This window comes from Panthera pardus, unplaced genomic scaffold (genome assembly GCF_024362965.1).
Source record: "Panthera pardus isolate Hobbes unplaced genomic scaffold, ASM2436296v1 HiC_scaffold_91, whole genome shotgun sequence".
NCBI classification, from domain to species: Eukaryota; Metazoa; Chordata; class Mammalia; order Carnivora; family Felidae; genus Panthera; species Panthera pardus.
In genome coordinates this window covers 12,501-23,343 of record NW_026527026.1, presented here as the reverse complement: position 1 = coordinate 23,343, position 10,843 = coordinate 12,501, and the positions used below count along the sequence as shown (strand labels likewise).

Here is a 10,843-nt window from a genome sequence, read left to right as displayed (position 1 = left end):
GGACCACAATTACAGGGTCAGTATTGGGACGGAAGCAAGGCCATGACCGGAGCTGCCCACCCCAAAGGCTTGTCATGCAGAGAGCACCAAATTCAAGCCATTTTACAACCACCACCACAAAGAATAAAACCTAACTATCTGCATTGTATTTGATATCGACGGCTCCGAAAATATGTCCATTTTAAGTAAGCAATCACCCTTCCATGGCCCTTAGTACCCAAGACGTCACACCCGTGTCCACTAAAAAGTCAAACGATCTGTTTCCCCACCATCAGGCTCACACGGGAGGCCCCACCACTGGGGATGGCCTAGGAGATCACTGGAGCCACACCAACTGATGCAGAAACAGGGGGAGGGGGAGGCGGCCAGGGAGCCGCCGGCCAGGCCCCAGGCAGATTTAAAGTTTTGGACTCACCTTTTTGTGTTTCTTTCATCTTTTTCTTTTGCGCCTCCAACTCCGCGTCTGCGCGTCCACCTCCTACTTCTTCTTCCATCTCTGTCTCCTGTCTTTGCCTCCTGCAAAAGTGGCTTTGTCTCTGGTTGCTTTTCAGCCCCCTGTGGAAGAGGTGAAGGAGGAGCAGGCCGTGGGGTGGGCACCCATCTTGACGCTTGTGCTCGGGGAGGAGGAGGGGCGGGTTTAGGGTCACTGGCATCTGTCTGCCTTCCTCCTCTTCCTCCTCTTCCTCATTCTTCTGACTATTGGGAAAGGGTGTGTGTGGGTGTGGGTGTATCGGGGAGGGCAGGTGTGTTCAATTTTTATCTCTCCTCTCTCTGGGCCATCAATTGTGTCCCTTCCCATGAGGCAACTTTCTTATGGAGTAACATAAAACTCTGAATGTAGAGAATTTCACACACACACACACACACACACACACACACACACACACCCCACACCCATACCCCGTTCACGTGAATGTGAAACACATTTGGGTTTGTTCTGATCCTCCTGAGTGTTAGAATGCCCAATGTTCACAAGAGCTTGCCTTGAAACACAGTAACGGAGCTCGGTTACAAATTGGTGTGAGCAATAGCATCCAGAGGTAGAGAAAACATCTCACATGGATAACACCTGTGGCCATAGATCCACAAACAAGATGCAAACCAACATCAGCCTCTGTTTCACTCCTATTTGTGGAGAGGACGCGAAAGACCCAATGGTCAAATCTCCCCCTTTTATAAAAACAAATCCAATCGCACGAGAGCATTACCGTGGATGGATCCCATCGTGCAGGTGTTTTCCATTTCCAATGAGAACACAGCCAATTTGGTGCAAAGAAGCCAAAAGCTGCAGCAACCCACAAACCAAATGTGGCCCGGGATATCTCCGTGAGCGTCCCTTCCTCCCCAAAAGCCGGGGCTTCGCTGATGGAACCAAAGGGCTTCCTAGTTTCTGGCTGCGTCGTCTCACGGCCAGCTTTCCCTAAGGGAGCACACAAGGAAACTCATTCAGACACCTCCAAAGAACCCCATCTGGGCCATCAGGGACTCAGGTGACCTTTCCATGTTCCCATGTAAGTAAGCACTTGCAAGTATAGGCTCCATATGTCCTATACGTGTAGCCTGCCGAAGTTTCCTTTTGGGGATGGGTGGTTGCTTTCTCCACACTTAGAGCAAGGTTATTAAATGGTGGCGGTCACGGTGGTGTTTTTTCCTCTTCCGTAAAGAGTTACAAGGCGGCCATTTCGTGGGAGCGAAGCGGTAGCTGGGCTGCTCCTGGATCCCTCGCCGCTTCGGGTTCCCTGTCAGGCTTCCTAGCAGCGGCCTAGCGGAGAAATAAGAGCAGGTGTCTGAATGTACTCGGGTGACCAAAGATGAGAATGACGAGCCCATCGAAATGCCATCGGAAGACGACGGGACAGTGCTGCTGTCCACAGTGACAGCCCAGTTTGTCGGCAGCACGTGGACTGCACTACCGGAATCCAGCGTCTCAGCGTATGAGAGGTGTCCGGCTGGTCAAAGACATTCTGCGCATCCCTGATGCTGGCTGGGGAAATCCGGTAGCGGATAGTCGTCAACTTATCCCAAAGATAGCCACAGAAAAAGGGACGAGACAGGTGCCTGCTTCTTCAGCAGTGAAAGTGAAGAGAGCCATCCAGGGTACGTCAGATTTAAGAGTGTTGGGTCTCCCGTGGAAAACAACCGAACAGGATCTGAAAGAATATTTTGGGAGCTTTGGAGAGGTTCTTCTGGTTCAGGACAGGAAAGATATTCACACTAGTCCTTCAAAGGGTTTTGGCTGTGTTCCTTTTACGTAATAGGAAACCCAGGTGAAAGTCACGCGATCAAGGAACGATGGTGTGACTGCAAACTTCCTGAATCTCATCCAAGCCCAGATGAGCTTTTGAGAAGCAGGAAGGCGTTTGTCGGGTGCCTTACAGAGGGACGTGACTGCCTATAAGCTGCAGCAGTTCTTTTGCCAGGACTGAGAAGCGGTAGACAGCTTCATTCCCAAACGGTTCCCGGACTTTCCCTTTGTTACATTTGCAGATGATCAGGTAGCCCTCGCCCTCACCCTCGCCCTCTCTGATATTATCATTGAATTTATTTTTCTCAATGTACCCCCAAGGTACTTAGCCTATAGGGCAACAGTGGTTTGAGGAGGAGAGTCCTTCATACCCCTCGCCCTTTCAGCCCCCGCCCTGGCACAACCCCCTCCAGGAGCCCTCTGTTTGTTCCCCTTAGGGAAGAGCCTCTTACGTTTTTGTCCCCCTCCCTGTTTGTATGTTATTTTTCCTTCCCTTCCCTTCTTCCCTTCTTCCCTTCTTCCCTTCCCTTCCCGGGTTCCCTTCCCAGAGTTCCTCTGTTTGGGAAGTGAAGGTCCTCACACGGGTGAGGTCCTGTGATACATGTGTTTCTCTGAGGGACGAATGTCACTTTGCATGACACCCTCCAGTTCCATCCAGGTACTTGCAAATGGCAAGACTTCATTCCCTCTGGTGGCCGAGCACTGCTCCGTTGTAGATGGATACCACCTCTTCTGTATCCATTCATCCATCGATGGACATTTGGCCCCTTTCCATACTTTGCCTACCGCCGATAGTGCTGCTATGCACACTGGGGTGCGTGTGCCCCTTGGAAACAGCAGACCTGTATCCTTTGGCTAAGTACCTAGTCATGAAAGTGCTGGGTCGTAGGGTACTTCTATGTGTCATGTGTTGAGGAACCTCCTCAGGTCCCTGGTTCTGGAAAGAACTCCGATAGTGGTTCTAAATCAGGTGCGGCCATCGGTTGGGGACCCCCATCAAATGCAGAGTCAGGCAGCGGTTTTCCTGCAGGCTTTGGCTCAAGCACGGATTCTAAATCTTCCAGCTGGGGAATTTATACAGCGGGGTAGGTATAGACTGGTAGGAATTCAAATTTTTCTAAACACATGGTAAGTGTATTTCTTTTTTTCTTCTCTTCTCTCTTCTCTCTCTCTCTCTCTCTCTCTTTCATTTTCTTTCTTTCTTTCTTTCTTTCTTTCTTTCTTTCTTTCTTTTTTTTAAAACATTTATTTATTTTTGAGAGACCGAGAGAGACAGAGCGGGAAGGAGAAGGAGCAGAGAGAGAGGGAGACAGAATCCGAAGCAGGCTCCAGGCTGTCCGCACAGAGCCCGGTGCAGGGCTCGAACCCACAAACCGTAAGATCATGACCTGAGCCGCAGTCACACACTTAACTGACGGAGCCACCCAGGCACCCCACCCATGGTTAAGTGTATTATAAAACCCATCCATACTGAGAGTTTTCAGAATCAGTACGTTCAGCGTGGGGTATATTCACCACTATTTTTGACATTTTTCTTCAGAAAGAGAGGCAAAGCTAAATGAATTTTAGAAGTTTTGTTACATGAAGTGTTGAAATATCAGGTGTTTGAAAGCGAACTGCTGTTTGCCTGATTGGTTCTCGTTCTCTCTCTCTCTCTCTCTCTCTCTCTCTCTCTCTCTCACACACACACACACACACACACACACACACACACACACACACAGGCTACAATGGATATCAAAGGATTTCTCCTGTAATATTGTATCCCTGGACTCGTCAAGTGAATTCTTTGTGCGTGTTCACTATGGAAACCATTCATTAGAAGTACATTCTTTTTTCCTTGTTTTAATTGGAACCCCACCACATTATTTCCCCACCCCCGGGAAAACCTCCTTTTTGGAGATCATGGTGTCACAGTGTTTGGTCTTTTTGCTTTCGTTTTTAGTTTGTGACACTTGTCTCCCTTCCTATGCACAAGTACAGTATGAAGCCTTCATTGAATCTGTGCCGTTCATCTCATTTCAAATGTTTACGGGAGAAGCACTTCATTGAAAGCAGTGCTGTAAATATTCTGCCATAGGAAGGAATATTTCCGTCTACGTGCTTTCTCACTCTTGAATTCGTCTTCACACCATACAGGCTGTGACTTTGACGGTGGGTGTCTCGTTTGTATCCGCTACTCTTTATTTCGCGGAGTCGTATCAATGCTATGAATGCAAGGGTGTGCTATGTAACCAGAAGGCTGTTAGAAGTTCTGAAACCTTGTGTTTTCTGATCCTCGTGTTCGACCGACAGTGGTGCCGAAGTACGAAAGGCTAGTGTGAGTGAGAAAAGGAGAGAGTGCGTGCAGAGACTCCGTGGCGGTGGCACACGATGGATAGATTTTTTTAACCTGGTGAGATGCATCTCTCAGTCCCTTGACCTCGGTGCAAGAGCGTGCCGAGAGCAACGATAGCAAATGACATGCGAATGTTTTCTGCATCCAAAGGACAGCCACACCCGTTGGAAGACGTTGGAAGACGTAAAGAGAGTTTTGTTCTCAGAGAACCCCGTTAGTTGGATGTGTGAGGTACTTGTATTTCCCCTGCCCTTCCGTCAGCTGCTGTGAACACCGTATGGTGTGTGTTCTGTTCTGTTCCCGATCTGTTAAGTGTGGTCCCGTGAACACGGACTGAGCTTGTGGTGTGCTTCACGGGAGCACTCGGAAGCAGAGCTCACCAGTGAGCTCGGGGTGTCACCACGAAGGCCGGAAGTTCTAATGTCTGCCAGGTAGCCATAAGAATGTGGTCTAATGCAGTTCTGTGTCCCGTGCTTGGATGGTCTTTATAAGAGTTGTCAGTGTTGGGAATTCTTAAATAGAATGGATGAAGGAGGAAGAGGAGGAGGAGGAGGAGGAGGAGGAGGAGGAGGAGGAGGAGGAGGAGTTGTTGTTGTTGTCGTTGTTGTTGTTGTTGTTACGAGGTATAATGACGAAAGACACGGCAGAAAATTTTTACAGGGTTTACTTTCTGTTTTCAGTATGTGCAAAGCTGTATGACTTTAATCTTTGGGGATCCAGGGAGGTTTTCTTCCATTTTCTCATCTGTATGTTTGGAAGGCTCCTTTTTAATTCGCAACTGACTGACTGACTGACTGATGGATTGGTTTTGTTTTTATGTCCTCTTCTCACCCAACATAAGGCCCAAACTCACAGCCCGGCAATGAAGAGTCACCCGCTCCCCTGACCTAGCTGAGCGAGCCAGCCAGCCAAGTCACCCCTTTGATCCATTTTTGTTGTTGTTGTTTATTTAAATGAAGCGGACATGCAACGTGTGCTCAGGACAGAAACAGAGCACACGCTTTGGGGTTTGGCAGGGTCATTTGGAGCTTGGTAAATGTTAAAGCCTAGCTTCCCTGGGAGCCCAGGAGCAGGGTCCACAGCCGTTAAAAGTTGACAATTTCCTTTATCGATAGCCATCGAACAGATGATTTATTGAAAACACGAATCTATGGCAAAGATCGTTCTATGGTCTGTGATCAGGATATAGGAAGAACCGGATGGCTACAGCTCCCACCTCACAGACTTCATGTTTCAGTTGGACGTAGAGGCAGGGAGGGAGGTGAGGCAGGACGGCAGGGAGACAGGGAGGCAAGCAGACTGGCAGGCAGGCAGGCAGGCAGGCAGGCCGGCCGGCAAGCAGGGAGGGAGGGAGGCAGGCCGGCAGGCAGGGAGGGAGGGAGGCAGGCAGGCAGGCAGGCAGGCAGGCAGGCAGGGAGGGAGGGAGGCAGGCCGGCAGGCAGGGAGGGAGGGAGGCAGGCAGGCAGGCAGGCAGGCAGGCAGGCAGGCAGGCAGGGAGGGAGGGAGGCAGGCCGGCAGGCAGGCAGGCAGGCAGGCAGGCAGGCAGGCAGGCCGGCAGGCAGGCAGGCAGGCAGGCAGGCCGGCAGGCAGGCAGGCAGGCAGGCCGGCAAGCAGGGAGGGAGGCAGGCCGGCAGGCAGGCAGGCCGGCAGGGAGGCCGGCAAGCAGGGAGGGAGGGAGGGAGGCAGGCAGGCAGGCAGGCAGGCAGGCAGGCAGGCAGGCAGGGAGGGAGGGAGGGAGGCAGGCCGGCAGGCAGGCAGGCAGGCCGGCCGGCCGGCCGGCCGGCAAGCAGGGAGGGAGGCAGGCTGGCAGGCAGGCAGGCAGGCCGGCAGGCAGGCCGGCAAGCAGGGAGGGAGGCCGGCAGGCAGGCAGGCAGGCAGGCAGGCAGGCAGGCAGGCCGGCCGGCCGGCAAGCAGGCAGGCAGGCAGGCCGGCAAGCAGGGAGGGAGGCAGGCCGGCAGGGAGGGAGGGAGGGAGGGAGGCAGGCGGGCCGGCCGGGAGGCAGGCAGAGAGGCAGGCCGGCAGGGAGGCAAAGAAAGAAAACGTGGCATCAGGGTACCTTGTGGGCTCAGGTGGTGGATCGTGCCACTGTATCTCGTGGGTTGCGAGTTCGAGTCCCACGCTGGGCGTAGCGCGCGCTTACAGTAAAATCTTTGAAAACCCATCCACAAATACAGGAATAAACAAAACATGGTATCAAAGGGGAGTAAGTGATTGATCGATGGGGGGTGGGGATCAAACGAGAATATGTGTCTAACCCGCAACCTATTCTTTATCGACGCTGCTTTCACTATTTTGCCCCGATGACTTTTTCCACAAGCGGTGGTCCCACCTGAGCGGGCTCCCTTCATCTTAAGATGTTCTGCAGCGAGAGGAAAGGCTGTGAGAGGCAAAAGTTAGGCGGATCCATACAAATAAAGACAATCATCGTTTCTGAGACCAGTAGCCAAAGCTCTGCCTCCGTTTAGGATCCAATGTCGTACTTATCTCTTTAAAAACAGAAATACGTACATAAAAACCAGGCAGGGTCGTTGGCTTGGATAAGGGAGGAAGCTGAAATGCAATCATGGAGAACAACATAGGGGGTAAGAAGTTGCAAGCCAGAGCGATTTCACCACCCGTAGCCTTTGAAATGATGATTTGGTGTCTTCGGATACAAGAGAGCTCACCCTACGTAGAAGGTTTCCCACCGCTTGTCATGAAGTATCGGAACACCACAAGCGGATTCCCGTGCTACCAAAACCTCTCTGCCAACATAATCTGTAACAGCTGCATTCTCTTGTATCGTGTGAGTGTAGCGTCATTCATTGCACCACTCTGCCGTTGTTTGACCTTCCAGCGGATTGTAATTTTCGTTTCTTTCGGCGTGCGTGTGGGTATGCGTATCGGGCTATCGAAAACGATCTAGCCACGTTCGGTCCTCTTTTTCTCATTTCTCATAGATGAGTGATGGCGTCAAAGGATACACCTCAGGAAACCCCAGATGGAAGAGAGGCAAAGGGAAGGGGGGGGGGCAGAGTGCTTCTGTGTCCCGTGCCGCCCCCCCCCCCCCCGCACTCTCCCAACACACCAGTCTCCCCTCCTCTCCCCCCCCCCCCCCCCCCGTTCCAGGTGTTGGAACAACCCGGAAGTGCCTGAATTAGGGGAGTTCTTTGACCGGGGGGGGGGGGGGGGGGGAGAGGTTGGGGAGCACCAATGTTTGGAAACATTGCAGGGCTACCAAGAGTCAGTGTCTAAGGTACTTGGGGGGGGGGGTGAGGAAGAGGGGGGCGTGGGGTTTCTTTCTCTTTGAGGTGATGGAAATAGTTTGGAATGAACAGTGATGGTCCCATAGCTTTGTGAGTAGTAGCCTAAGATAGCCCGCTGAAGTGTACACACACCTATACATTTGTTTACTTATTACGTATGCATTCATTCCAGTTGAGTGAGTGGGAGAGAGAGGGGGTAGGGAGGGAGAGAATGGATCACCAAGCAGGCTCCAAGGTGTCAGCACAGAGCCAGATGTGGGGGCTGAAATTCAAGAACCCCGAGATCATGACCTGAGGCGAGACTGGGACACCTTACCGAGTGAGGCACCCAGGTGCCCCTGAACTGTTCGCTTTTACAAGGATGGGAATTTTGGCATGCGAGTTGTGTTTCCAGTGTTAATAGGTGAGGCAACACCTAGAATAGTAAATGCGGGCGGGCGGGCAGGCAGGCAGTCGATGTTTTCTTGTTCTTTCCCTTCTGGGCTTCAGAGGGGGATGGCGAGTGTGAGGGAGGGAGTCCATGACACTGGGCGTAGGTGTTCTTGTGAGCTGAGCGGCTTGGGAAGTTCCCCGAACTACATGACCCCACAGGAGAACAGGAATTCCTTCTCGACGGCAAGAGAGTGGGCGACTAGCACCGCCTGAGTCTGGCAGAGCCTCAAATCTAAGTCGGGGTGGGGGAGCACTTCTGCTGTCCTACCGGTCCTGACCCTCCCTGTCTGTCTGGGGGCCCCTGAGCCGCAGGGGTGGTGTTTTGAGTTGTCCCTCTGTGGTCGTCTTTTACACCAAATACTTCTGTTGAAGGTGCTTGGAGAATAACACAGGTTGGTATTTCCAAAATGACCTTGAGATCCTATTCTCTGCCCCTCCGCCCCTCCCTTGCGCGCGTGAAAACACCCACCCACACACCCCCCCCCCCGCCCCCGCGCACACACCCCACCCCTTCCCATTCCTTCTAACTACAACTGTTCCTATTTCCATCCATGTACTCCCAGACAGCTTCCTCAAGCCCCACCGCCCACCCCGTCGACCTCTTTGGGTAGTATAAAAGCGACCAACAGGCAGGGGGCGTCCGGGCACCACGGTGGTGGAGTGAGGGAGTCCGTGTGTGACGACTACGGGCGGATCGCAGCAGAGCGGCCGGGACGCAGCACCTGCCTCGCCGGCGCACAGCCTCGTCCCCAGCCACCTGGGTCAGTAGCGTTTCCCGGCTGGGGTGGGGGGAGGGGGACATGGAACGGAGGGCGCACCAAGAGGGCTTTGTGGATCGAATGGACGCCTAACCGAGACCCTCCTTCCTGCCACCAGACACCGTTTGTGGATGGTCGTCGTCTCGCCGTCACGCAGCCCCCACCAGTGCTACAACGAAAGAAACGGGTGTCAAGGATAGTAATGCAAACGAAGGCGGGGCCGATCCGATCAGGGGAAGCGGCGACAGGAGTGGAGGTGGGAGGAAAAAAAAAAAAAAAAAAAATCACGGGAAGAAAGGACAGGCGTGGGCCAGGGCGGTCGCACGGGGGGGGGGGGGGGGGGGGGGGGGGCAGCGGGTCAACGCTCGTCATCGAACCCGGGGACTCGGGTGGCCGACCTCACCGGGCCCAGAGTCGCTAGCGATCCACTGGTTTCCTAAACTTTGGGGTAGACGGCCGCGGCGAAGTCCGGCGTGCTGGTCAACCTCGGGGACCAGCTCAACGGATCCCCAGGTCATGGGGCTTGGCCGTGCTGGTAGAACTCGGGTCTCCTCGAGTCCCGGGCACTCAGGCAACCGGGGTTCGGGTCGCCGGTGTGCCGGTCGGCCCCGGGGCTAAGGGGTCGGGACTCGGGGCTCAGGTGATCGTGTCCCCGGCCCCCGGCGTGCCGGTCGATCTCGAGCGCCGGGTCGCCGGTCCGCGGTGTGCCGGTCGACCTCGGGTCTCAGATCCGCAGATCCCAGCGTGCCGGCCGACTTCAAGTCCCAGGTCACCGGGTCCCCCGGCTCCCGGCGTGCTGGTCGACCTCGAGCGCCGAGCCTCGGGGTCCTCTGTCCCCGGCGTGCTGGTCGACCTCGAGCACCGAGCCCCGGGGTCCCGGGGCCGCGGGGTCGCGGTCCCCGGTGTGCTGGTCGACCTCGAGCGCGGAGTCGCCGGTCCGCGGTGTGCTGGTCGACCTCGAGGCCGCGGGTCCCCGGCGTGCTGGTCGACCTCGAGCGCCGAGCCTCGGGGCCCTCGGCCCCCGGCCCCCGGCGTGCTGGTCGACTTCGAGCGCCGGGTCCCGGGTCCCGGGTCCCGGGTCCCGGGTCGCCGGTCCGCGGGGCCCCGGTCCCCGGTGTGCTGGTCGACCTCGACCTCGAGCGCCGAGCCTCGAGCCTCGGGGTCCTCGGCCACCGGCGTGCTGGTCGGCCCCGAGTCCCAGGTCCCCAGGTCCGCGGTGTGCTGGTCGACCTCGAGTCCGCGGGTCCCCAGCGTGCTGGTCGACCTCGGGCGCCGAGCCTCGGGGCCCTCGGCCCCCGGCGTGCTGGTCGACCTCGAGCGCCGAGCCCCGGGGCCCCGGGGCCGCGGGGCCGCGGGGCCGCGGGGCCGCGGGGCCGCGGTCCCCCGGTCCCCCGGTCCCCCGGTCCCCCGGTCCCCCGGTCCCCCGGTCCCCGGCGTGCTGGTCGACCTCGGGTCCGCGGGTTCCCGGCCCCCGGTGTGCTGGTCGACCTCGAGTCCCAGGTTCCCGGTCCCCCGGTCCGCGGTGTGCCACCGCGTGCTGGTCGACCTCGAGTCCGCGGGTCCCCAGCGTGCTGGTCGACCTCGAGCGCCGAGCCCCGGGGCCGCGGTCCCCCGGTCCCCGGTGTGCTGGTCGACCTCGAGCGCGGAGTCGCCGGTCCGCGGTGTGCTGGTCGACCTCAAGTGCCGAGCCTCGGGGGTCCTCGGCCCCCGGCGTGCTGGTCGGCCTCGAGTCCCAGGTTCCCGGTCCCCCGGTCCGCGGTGTGCTGGTCGGTCTCAGGCCCGCGTGTCCCCGGCTCCCGGCGTGCTGGTCTACCTCGAGCGCCGG

General features: G+C 56.2%; 1 pseudogene; it reads left to right on the top strand.

Annotated features, from left to right (window-relative positions):
* Positions 1–1,213: 1,213 nt before the first annotated feature.
* Positions 1,214–2,654, top strand: LOC128775883 (TAR DNA-binding protein 43-like; annotated as a pseudogene).
* Positions 2,655–10,843: the final 8,189 nt, after the last annotated feature.